Below are 12,368 nucleotides of genomic sequence, written 5' to 3' on the forward strand. Positions count from 1 at the left end.
TTTTTTTTTACTTCTGAAGCTTCTATTGATGTTTTTCAAAGGAAGCTTTAAAATGTCTGTTGTCATCTTTTATGTAGGACGTCATTTCAATCAGGAGAGACGTGTTTGAAGATATGCACAAAGGTTTACAGCACAATAAAATGTAAAAAGTCTTTGGAGATTAGACTTCATTGTTATACTAATAATAGCATAATATATATAGAACCATCATAATCCCCCGATGGAGTCTAGACACCGGTGGTGGCGACGAAGGAGCCCGAAGACCAGACCGAAGGAGGCTGCGGAACCGGTCAGCTGGAGTAGAGGACTGGAGGGGGGGGGGGGGGGGGGGGGGGGGGGGGGGGGGGTGCACTCTTTGCCTGAAACAACAGCTAATAGCATAGGGAGAAACAGATTTATGGCAGGGTTGTGACTGTGATTGGCCCTTGCAATTTGATTGCCAATTCTGATTGGTTTAGCAGGAAGGTGAACAGCTGATTCTATTTAGGAAGATAGCATTGATTAAGAGTTAGGGCTTACTGAAAGATTTTAGGCTGAGCTACATTACCCTAAAAAATTAATGAAAATCCTCGAACAAAATCCTCAATTTGAATAACTTGCGCAGTGCCCGTTGACAACGGGTCTGTTTGGAACGGGCCGATTGCTTGGCCTGTGGTATTGCTGCTTGTGAAATACTTCAACACCAAGTTGTACCCCAAACCACTTAATATGCAACTCCCCTGTATAGCGTACTACTGACTTACAGTGTACTTCTGAATCAGAGGAAGACATTGTACTATTTATCTGGCAGATTCAGAATGTAATCGCAAAATGTCACAATGAAAAAGTGGAGTAATCCGACATTAGTCTCATGGACTCATGTGCTACCCACTTGGCCCGTTGTCAATCAGCACAATCTCCCACCAGAACCCGACTGTGTATGTGTGTGTGTGTGTGTGTTTGTGTGTGTGTGTGTGTGTTATTATCAGTGAAGCCTAACCTTTTTCTGCAACTGTGCGAAAATACTGTCTTTAAACAAAGACGTGCAAAAGAAAACCTGCGCAGCATTGGAATGTTGAGTTGGAATCCCAGTGTCAACATTATAAATGAAGCTCAGCACCATTCAGTACAGGCCTACAATCTCCACACGCACACTGGAGCGTTTATTCACTTTTCAAGGAAAAATTAATTGCTAACTCGTGCAGATCTCATTCATTTTCAGACCAAAATGCGAAGACCAGAGAAAGAATTTGCATTGTGCGAGGATAGGTTACAATATCATCTAATCATCTGCTCGCAAAGAAGAGGATATCAATCAGGGTGCATTGTGTTCTGGCTGGATGATTAGAAAAGAGTCCGTTAGTGGACTGCAATGTTCCAGAAATGATTCATTGAATTGGCTGTATCTCAGTGTTTCTGATCGGAGGCATGAATCACACCACTGGCTCAATACACCTCAATAACCCCTCGCACGCTCAGGCCGTGGCCTCATTAGGTATATCATCTGCTATTCATGACAGGAAACCCTGCAGATAAAAATAGCCTGGCTCATACCACGCATGGGCTCCACACACAGGTGTGAAAGCAATTTGCAAAAAGACAAATAATGACAGAAGCAATGCAAATGACACAAAAACCAAAACACGTGAATGCGGTTTTCATCGGCACAAAATTACAGCGCCATCAGTGATTCTTTGGCTCAGCGCAAAAACTCTGCAAATGCGAGTTTATGTAATATAGTCTTGTGGGTTGTCTAATTAGCTGACACTATTGATGTATATCAGGACATCTACTTCCTAATTAGCTCAATGATGACACTCCGTACCGCCATATCACTCAAATGGAGGTTTGTTTTTATCTATTTTTTCTATGAGAGAAAATTCATTTCCTGAGATTAACAACACAATAAGGCATTTGATAATGGACACTTGATGCGTTTTGTCTCCCTAATCTGAAACAGCCTGCATGCTGGAGCTCAGATGTGGCAGTCCTTCTCTGTAATAAATATAGCAACATGCTACTCATCCAAACAGCTTATCATGATCCTAATTATTAAAGCATGTAACATTCGGGGGTTAAAGAATGACGCTTCCTGCAGAGCGGTACTAATTTTTTCATCAGAAGTATCATTAGGCTCTCCGCAAGAGGGATTGCAAATCATCTCAGTGCATTTCTTTTAAGCAAACCTGTCAAATGGAAGAGATATGGTCCAAATGTACCATGAGTCACTATATTCTCCTCATTTCTCACACTTAAAACCAGTTGAGAATGGTTTGTTGTGACACCAAAATTGTCTGGCATCGACTCCTTTTTTTCACTTATGGAGAATATGGATATGAAAAAGATTGGAACCTTGGAGCTAGAGCTGAACGACACGGGGAAAATCTAATATAACGACATTCATGACCAAAAACATCAACGTCGATATTGCGACGATGTTGTAGGGTTGACTTTTGGTGCTCCCACAAAATATCATCCCAATGAGATTTTAGATAAATTATCATCAGGAATGTGGATATAATGTCTAAGTGGGTAAAGGCAAATAAAAAAATAACTAGAACAGTCTGGTAAGTTCAAAAAATGGAATAAAATCACTGTAATACAGCCTGTAAAACCAGGCACACTTATGCCATATTAGGATACCCAAAATCTAAGAGGATATCTAGTCCCATGTCAATATCAATATAATATCAATGTATTACCCAGCTGTACTTGGAGCTATTGTAAGAAAAATCTGAATTTGAAATGAGATACATCTGTATCGATACACATGAGGCAAGTTCTCATAGCCGCAACTGGAAGTTTAAAGCAGAACATTAAAATGCTTGCAGGTAAGGAATGAGTCCTTACCCCAAGTGAAGGATTTTTTGGGTCTGGCGAGTGAGTTCCTACCCTCACCTATGGTCATGAGGATGGGTCATGACCGAAAGAACGAGATCAAGAGGCCAAGTACAAGAGGCCAAAATGGAGTTCCTCAGGAAGGTGGCTGGCGTCCTTAGAGATCGGGTGAGAAGCTCAGTCATCCGAGAGGAGCTCGGAGTAGAGCCGCTGCTCCTTTGCGTCGAAAGAAGCCAGTTGAGGTGGTTTGGGCATCTGGTCAGGATGCCTCCTGGGCGCCCCCTTAGGGAGGTGTTCCAGGCACGTTCAGCTGGGACAAGGCCTCGGGGAAAACCCAGGACTAGGTGGAGGAACGTCCAACTGGGAAGAGGCCTCGGGGAAGACCCAGGACTAGGTGGACGGATTATATCTCCAACCTGGCCTGGGAACGCCTCGGGATAACCCCTGTTTGAGCTGGGTAATGTGGCTCGGGAGAGGGAAGTTTGGGGACCCCAAAGACACCGGATGTGTGGATGAAGACGGGTGGATGGATGGATTTAAATGCTTTTTAAGTTTGGAAATGGAACAGTGTTTCCAGTGGCTGAAACAATTCCAATCCATTTCACCAGCAAGATCCCCAAAGATATGTCTACTCACACATTCTCTTGCTCATATCTTACTAGCAAAAGGGACGTGTGAACAAAAATCAAATGACAAATGCAACGTAATATTAATGCTGTTTTGTTTCCTCTAAGGAAGTGAGATCCAATGACTTCAGATTTAAAGCTCTAATGTGGATCACGCTTGCACAGAAACAGCCCAGCGTTAGAATAAAAAAAGAAAATCAGTATAATGAAATCACTGAAAAAAAAATAAGTCTGTCTTATTGTTGCTTGCTGGAACATTTTCGAAATGCACTCTTCGTCAATGGTTTAAAGTCCTTGTAATGAAAAGCTGGTGGGTGAGTGAAAATCCTTTCAGCTTACAGTGTAATGAATATGTATTATTTAAAACAGCATGGACAGATCAACTATAGCGAGCTGCCCGGGAGACGTAAGAACAAGTTCCATGCACTGACTGAAATATGTTCTGAAGAAAGAAGACAAAGAGTCCAGAGTCTCTGTGAAGCTGTACTAAAGCACAGTGAGGCTTTGAGCTCAATGCTTAAGACAGTATGCTAACGTGCACATAATAACAATGATAGAACTCTGATGTTTAGCAGGTATTATGGATATTTGACCTGTGATGGAGCTGAATGAAAAGCAATGGAATCACCCAAGTTACACACATATCTTTAGGGAACTTGAATGTCATGGCAATCCTTCCAACAGTTGTAAAGACACCACATGATATACAACAAGTAGATCCTATCCGGCAGTATGATTGGTCAACCAGACATTTAGAAAAACAGCATGAAATTAGCATTACAGCACACCAAGAGCCAATGGAGCACACCATGATCATCACTAAAAATATTCCTCTCCCATTTCCATGCTAACTTTACAGAGCTGAATCCAAATAGTGTTCATTTTGTCACCTATTTTGAATTTCGTCTTAGCCAAATGTCCTTGTTAGTTTCAGTCATTTTGAGTCATTCACATATTTTGTTTTGTTGTCACGTTTTAAAGTCTCGTCATTTTAGTCTAGTTTTAGTCAAAAGAGAACTCAGGTATCTGTCAAAACATTTTAGTCTTTTGTTTTAAATAAATTATTTCTGAGACTATTTCTTTAAACCATTTCCATCAGTGTTTCACACATGGTATGCGACAAGGTAGTGTGATATTTAGCGGCTCATTCTGAACTCAGGAAGTGTGTCTGTCCATTGGGCGGAGAGGACGGCGAGGTTGTTGTGTTTTAGCGGTTCCTACCGTAATTCTAAGCTGAAAACGTGTGTCTGTCAGTCGGATACAGAGCTCCGAGTGTGCTTCCATGACTGTCAATGCATCCAGCATCTAACGTTAGCTACTCCGCTGTGCTGTGGAATAACGTCTGGCTCTGTGGGACAAGTGTCCAGCAACATTGTTTGGACGTTGGATGTCCCTTCAGCGCACTTTGGAGGAGGGTCTGGCAAAGCAAGACTACAGATGCTACGGTCTCGGCCTGGTAACCTCCGTGAACCTCAAATCTGGGGAGACGACTCTAGCCAGTATTTTGAATTTGTACTGCAGTAATTCTATAAAACAATAGCTGTCAGTGTTACATATTGCACTTTTAAGTTGGCTTGATGGCTAAACACAGACGGAGTAGAAATCCTCTCTGTTGCTTTTTTGATTTTGAGAGTGAATAGCCTCACACTCTGAACGCAATCATAAAATTAGACTAGAGAATGTGATTTGACGTCATTATTGGCACTTGATGTTTAATCAGAATCAGAATCAGAATCAGAAATACTTTATTGATCCCCGAAGGGAAACTCTGTGTTGCAGTTGCACAAATAGTATAAACATCAGAGTAGAAATGTAAACAAAGAAATATGAGGAGTGTGGATATGTACGGTATTTACATAGTTAAAAGAATGTTATTTTACATTATTTACAGAATTAAGGAATTGCAATGGTGAAAAGCAATAATGATAATAATAATAATAATTGTAGAAGTTGAGTATTGCACACATGTCAGGCCAGTGTTATTGCACAAAACAGATAATACAGATAATATTGTCCAGTATCAAGCTCTTTGAGTGTCTGTGTGTCAGACACTTAGAGGGAGGAGTTATAAAGTTTGATGGCCACAGGCAGGAAGGACTTCCTGCGGCGCTCTGTGGTGCATTTTGGGAGAATGAGTGCAGGAGCGGTCAGTAAATCAACGCGCATTCATTCGTAGTGTCACAAAGATCCGTTTCTTTATTTTATACCTGCAATAGCAACATAAATAAACTCGTATTTAACAAAGCAAAAAACCGTCTGTCTCACAAAATGCGGTTGAAAAATAGTTTGTCCTTCCGCTCTCTAGTCATACACACACACACCTGGCTCAGGGGAGGTCTAAATAGGGAGTTAACACCCCCTGATGTCATCATCATCCCCATTAACATCACATCAACATAATCGACATTAATTGTAATTAGCATTGTCCGAATATAGGCATCAGTATAATTATAAATCACATGCATGTGAAAAGGATCAAACTAAAATCAGTATAATGGCTTCAACACTCCGGCCCCTAATTGACCGTTAAAGGGCAATTCATACATTTATGCATGGGAAGCATACACTCAAAAATCCTTTGTGACAATGTTCAAGATTGTCCATATAATGTCCAACGTACTCCAAAATAAATAATCCATTTAGTTTCGATAGTCCGTTTTGGGAAACAAGTTCATGAAGGTTCAACAAAAGAGTTCAATGTAGAGCCTTGTTTGAGAAGAAAAACGAAAAAACAAGGTTCAACCAAAGTCCTTTTCAGAGGTCTATCACTGAAAGTGCTCCTGTGATGTATCAGCAAGCCATGGAGTGGGTGCGAGACATTGTCCAAGATGGCGTTTAGTTTGGACAGCTGCAGCGCCAATGACGACGCTCACACCCTCTCGTGGAACCTCATGTTGGAGATCGAGGAAATCTCAGGGGATCACCAGTATAAATATGGTACAGAATCTGTAAACCATGTGGAAGGTGGTGTGCCATCTAGTTAATGATGAAATAGTCGTAGATATTCACCCTCTGGGCACCATGGGAATCTGTTGAACTAAATAAATAAAGTAAAACTTCCACATCATGATCCTCCAACTTTCAGCCTTTGACACCAGCGTCAACAGTAAGTTAAGCTTGCTCCATATAATATCACACCCGTCAAACACTCAGCCGATGCCAACACTGAAGCAGGTTTTAACGGCCATGTCAAACTCAGTTAGACAACTGATGTTATTTATTTACCATAAACATACAATTACACACACACGCACAAAGTGCAGAGATCTGTCCTTTCACTTTTTCCCTCCCGTGGGGCTCCCAGAATCTCCCAGGCTTGAAAGAACGTCTGTGCGTGCGAGAAGATGAAAAGGTTAGCGAAGACAGTAGCTGAAGTGATACAGACGGCTCACGCTGTGGGAGTCCCAGGAAGATGAATAAAGAGCCGACTCTTCATGTATAAGTCATGCCGTATGCTGCGTAAACACTGGAGGCTATCGCCGCGGCTCGGAGAGCACGAGAGGCTGAGGAGGATGGTGAGGCAAGGATGAAAGAGCAAAAGGCCTTACAGAGAGAGATGTAACCCCATGCTTCAAAACATGTCCTTTGGCATTCATCCCAAGAGGTCAAGGCGTGACTCTGAAAGCAAAGCAGGTCCTTCTGTCATCACTCCAAAAAGAAAGGCAGTTTGAAGGCTCTGGGGGAAATTGTGCAATACAGAAGTTGAAGTCACTTTGAGTCCCTATGTGTTGTTAAAACTAGCTGGAGAAAAATGGTGCTATTGTATCTCTGGGTATCTTAATAATTCATTATATTGTAAAACTGGTACAAGAATTGCTTCTTTTAGGGATAATTTCACTCAAAATAAAATATGGTACAGTGCTCTGTTTCACCAAGTTCCTGTTTATTCTTACCCCGGGTGTTCGATATTGATTACAGCAAGATTACACACCTTGGTTTGGTGTCTGAGGACTAGTATCAATAGTCCTAAATTAAACTTGGCAATAATCAAAACTGTGAGGCCATTATGAGACTCATCTGAAAACTGAACTGACTCAATTCCTTCAGGGGAGCTCAAGAAACCATCACAACAATTCACGGTTTTGTACTAGTATTCCATACAAATTCCCTAGAGTGTCCTAGAGAATCCCCCCAAAAAAGCAAAAGCGTTATGGTTTGGGTGTTTTGCTATGGTTTTGTTCCTCTTTATTTGGTATTTTGGGATTGTGTCCCAGTTTCTTGTGTTCTGTCTTAAGTTTCCCTTGAGTGTCTGTATGCTCTGTTTCCGGTTTTATTTTGATAATCTGGTTTTCTGTGCTTTCTAGTCTTCCTGTGTTTTCCCGCTCCTGTGCTTACCTGATGTTTTCCACCTGTTTCCCAGCCCTCTTGTCACCTGCCTCTCATTATCTCATTACCCAGTGTATTTAGTGTCTGTGCTCCCATCGTCTCTATCCGATTGTTTTTGTGTGTTTTGTGTGTTTGTTCCAGTCAGCTTTGGATGCTTCCCTGCAATTGCTATTTCAATGTGAGTTATTCCCTGTCTCTGTGCTCCCGTTTTTGTTTTCCTGTTTTTTGGACGGTTTGGGATATTTGGATTTTGGACTTTGTTTTTTGCATTTTTGGATCCCTTGTTTCTGTAAATAAATCCTCGTATGAACTCTCGCCTGCCTGCCTAATCTCTGCTTTTGGGTCCTAAATTCCTTGGTGCGTAACACAAAACCATCCGTTGAATGGGCTTGGATGACGCAAAGCTCTAGGTATACTGGGCCTAAAGATGAAATATACGACAAGGCTAAGTGTCTTCAGCAATTCTAGCATCACCAGCCGTGTTTCCCATTCAAATATTGTTATGGGCATTTTGAAGTCCCGCATTAGAAAAGAGTTGTTGCACTAAATGGGATATGGAAACGCCTTTGCCAAATAAGTCCTGATGTTGCAAACATGTATTTCATATGACTGAATAGCTGTTTCTGTGTCTTCCAGGATATTCCTATGAAGTGTCTTTGTCTCTGGACAGCATGACACATGGCCCAAACTAGCCAAAATTACACCGTGATCAAAACTGGCACAATTCAACAAATTTTAGTAAGACCTCCTTCCATTTCTCAAGGCCAAGGTGACTTGTTTTGTTTCCTGTTAGCAACCTCTACTTTTACTGCATCCATTTATCCATCAGGGGACCCCAAACGTCCCTTTCCCGAGCCACTTTACCCAGCTCCGACTGGGGGATCCTGAGGTGTTCCCAGACCAGGTTGGACATATAATCCCTCCACCTAGTCCTGGGTCTTCCCCGGGGCCTCCTCCCGGCTGGACGTGCCTGGGGGCATCCTCAGTAGATGGAAACACACCAAAATTACATTTTTACCACATTGAGCTTCGGCACAATGGTCTCATAAGCTCAATGCTGACATCAGCATGCTCACAGTGACAATGCTAGCATGCTGATGCAGGTTAACCATGTTCACTATCTTAGTTTAGCTTGTTAGCATGCTAACATTTGCTTGATTTACACAAAACACAAGGTACAGATGAGGTTGATGGGAATGGCATTAGTTTTGTAGGTATTTTGTCATAAACTAATAAAAAAACTGAAATGTTGACCTGATAATGACGAGATAAAAAGCTTAGGGATCACCGATGTCTTTTTGAGTGTGTGTACCTGAATAGCAGATGAGATGTTTCAGTCTGGGCTATATTGGTCTGGTTGACAGACAGTCCTGCTGTACATTAGCTGCGGTATATCTGGAGTTCCACACTGCTGGCGTGGCTAATAACAATATGGAAACAAACTGAGGAATTCAAAATTTCTTCTCACCATAATGCTTTGGTAATCAACGTCCATTCTTTGTTGGTATCCACAAAAGTGTATGGCACGGAGTATTAAAAACTCACTTAAAAACACTGATCTTGTTGCGTCTTTCTTTTTGAGAACATTTGAGACCTGTGGATTCTTCTTTTTTAATGACACAAGGGCTTTGTAGTAATACACATTTGTATTTCTCCCAGTAAACTAAGGTCTCGCATCGATACTATCAAAAAGTAAAAGCCAGATTACTTTCTTGCAGCTGTGGACAGGGAAGAAACAAACAGTCATATTAGCACTCGACCTCACTGTCTGATCCTGTCTGATGAATTGGATTGTATTGCAGTAATCCGTAGAAGAGGGTGTTAGCATTACATAACTGGTCTTTACTGTGAGTCTAAACATGTTTGACAGGAACAGTGGCACTTTAGCACTTTTGAGCAACAGTGAAGCAAAATAGGTCACCGCTGAGAAGTAAGTATTTTCCAGTACACACACACACACACATACACACACCCACACACAAGGACAGATGGATGAGCCACAAGGGCATCCTAAGGATGTTTGAGCATGCCTCTGCACTTTTGATGCTTTATAATTGGTGGGCAAAGCAACTGGATTCCCCCTCGGGAAACTACAAGCTAATTACAAACTTCGGCAAACTATTGCCAATTTTGCTTTATCCCCTTAGACGTGGTTTCATTCATCTCGTACAGCATGACCCGTCTAAAGATAGAAAAATAACTTAATAATAACTTAAATAAGGTAACTTAAACTAAATGAGATTATCATGAGAATAGATGGAAGAGTACAAATACATCTCACACTCACCATTTATGATGCTGTGGTTCAAAACCTTCCAACCACAAAGACGCAGATGTACTTTATCTTGTGTGCATGCATCATTTATGTACAGAAAACAAGGTTTTGAGGTTAATGGCATCTTAGAAAGTACCTTTAATATTCATACAGGCTGTCACATATTGGGTGCTGTTTCTTTTTGGATTAAGATTTAATGTGCATAGCCACTGAGTATCATTATGCAAACTGAGCAGAACGGATGTGAATGCTCGCACAGTTGCACGTGAAGCCCATAAGAGATGTATCAAAAGGATCATATCTTTTGCTGTCTCCTCTTCGTCTGATTGACAATCTGGATGGGGGTGGGGGGGTTCCATTTGTGCCATGATTGCTCGCGGATGATTGAAAGAGACAAAGCATGCAGAGACATGCTGATTGTGTTTGCCATCTCTAAAGCTTTAAATGCTCGGCCGTCCCAATACCTTAATCCAGTTTATCCCTCTGAGGCAGAAACAGCGATCTTGCTCATAGTCAATCTCTTGATTGTTCGGTGACCTTGAGCAAGCAGATGATAAGAGTGCTCGGTTAGCACGGGCCATCGTTTGGCAGAGCCATGTCAAAGAGATGGACACCTGAGGAAAAAAAAATGACTCTCATTTAAACTAAAGCCAGCAGATTAAATCAGAGAAAGGCAGAGAGGTGCAGGAGCCTGAGTCACTGTGCAGTCCAAAGGCAAGATGGATGTAGAAAGATGAAAACAGCAGCCAAGTAGTATTATAAATACTATGAAGATGTTAACATATAAGCTTGTTGAGTTGTGTGGAGACTTGCAATTGAGCATATACAGTGGCATGAATAAGTTTTACACACCCATGCTAAAGTTGAGTAAAAAAAGGAATAAAAAAATGTCTTTTGGAAATTGATCTTAATGCCTTAATTCAAAAAATGTAGGAAAATCCAACCTTTTACGGACGCCAATTTTCTTTGTGAACGAAGAATGTATTGTAAATAAATAAATGTTCTTCCTTAAAATACAGGGGGCATAAGCATGAACCCCCTATGTTAAATTCCCATAGAAACAGGAACATTTTTATTATCAAAGGCCAGTTATTTCATGGATCAGGATACTATGCATCCTGATAAAGTTCCCTTGGCCTTAGTAATTAAAATACCCCCCCCCCCCCCCCCCCCCCCACACACTACCCTTCAACTTACAAAGAGATAGGCATGGGGAACTTTCCGTGAGATCATCAACATCAAACCAGGTATTAAGCTAACTGAAATAACACCATGCCAATCTCAAGGTAAAGTGAAGGTATGTCATGAGTGGTGGTGTGTGGGGGGGGGGGGGGGGGTAGTTTAATTCCAAAGGCCAAGTGAACTTTATTAGGATGCATAGTATCCTGAATCCATAAAATGACTGGCTTTTCAAAATGCTATGAGAATTTAACATAGGGGGGTGTACACTTATGCTCCCTGTACTTTAAGGAAGAACAATTATTTATTTATAATACATTATTCATTCACAAAGAAAATTGGTGTCCTTAAAAGTTTGGATTTTTCAATTTGTTTTTAATTAATGCATTAAGATCAATTTCCAAAAGATTTTTTGTTTTTTATTCCTTTTTTTAATCAACTTTAGCCTGGGTGTAAACGTATTCCAGCCACTGTATTTAGCCAGAATAGCAGCAGCATTGGCTCAAGGGATGGCTGTCAGTCAGTCCACTACTTTGGTCCAGACTGAAAATTCATAATGACTACTGGATTGGCATGGCATTTGGTAAAGACGTTCAAGTCCCCATTATGATTCATTGTCTTGTGTCATCATCAGGTCAAATTTGTATTAGTCCGATACTTGGTTCATGGCTAAATATTAGCAAAACTTCAGCCTCAGTTGTACTTGGTTTTTAGTGCTAGTTTGCTATTTGCAGGCTAAACCTAAACCTACTTAGCATCAGCATGCAAGGATTATCACTCTTAACATGTTAGCATGCTAAGGTTTGCATGCATCTCAAAGCACTGCTGTGTGGTTGTCTGAGTCTTATTTAGTTTAAAAATCAGCATACTTTACCAACATAAAATTCGTTACAGTTTAGTCTAGATCAATGGACGTATATTTCCAGGATAAGCCTGACACGCTGGATCTCCACCTTTGCCTTGCAAGCTAACACTACACAAAAAAGGTCACGTTCTGAAGAAATTTTGGATCGTGCAACAAGTCAGGCCTGCTTGGTTCTTTCAGTGAATGATTTTAAAGACTTGCAAAGATTATGTTTATTGGCATGTCCTCTCTAACTGGGACATTTTGGGACTGATTGGTTGGATTGCTGTGGAGGAAGTAC

At 41.1% G+C, this 12,368-nt stretch overlaps 1 long non-coding RNA gene across 1 annotated transcript; it reads left to right on the forward strand.

Moving 5' to 3' along the window:
* The first annotated feature begins 454 nt into the window (after positions 1 to 454).
* LOC116700712 (uncharacterized) lies at positions 455 to 5,089 on the forward strand. Its single transcript, XR_004334714.1, has 3 exons — positions 455 to 465; positions 3,486 to 3,489; positions 5,041 to 5,089. It is a non-coding gene; the product is annotated as an uncharacterized LOC116700712 (long non-coding RNA).
* Positions 5,090 to 12,368: the final 7,279 nt, after the last annotated feature.

The sequence above is a fragment of the Etheostoma spectabile genome, chromosome 13 (genome assembly GCF_008692095.1).
Source record: "Etheostoma spectabile isolate EspeVRDwgs_2016 chromosome 13, UIUC_Espe_1.0, whole genome shotgun sequence".
NCBI lineage: Eukaryota > Metazoa > Chordata > Actinopteri > Perciformes > Percidae > Etheostoma > Etheostoma spectabile.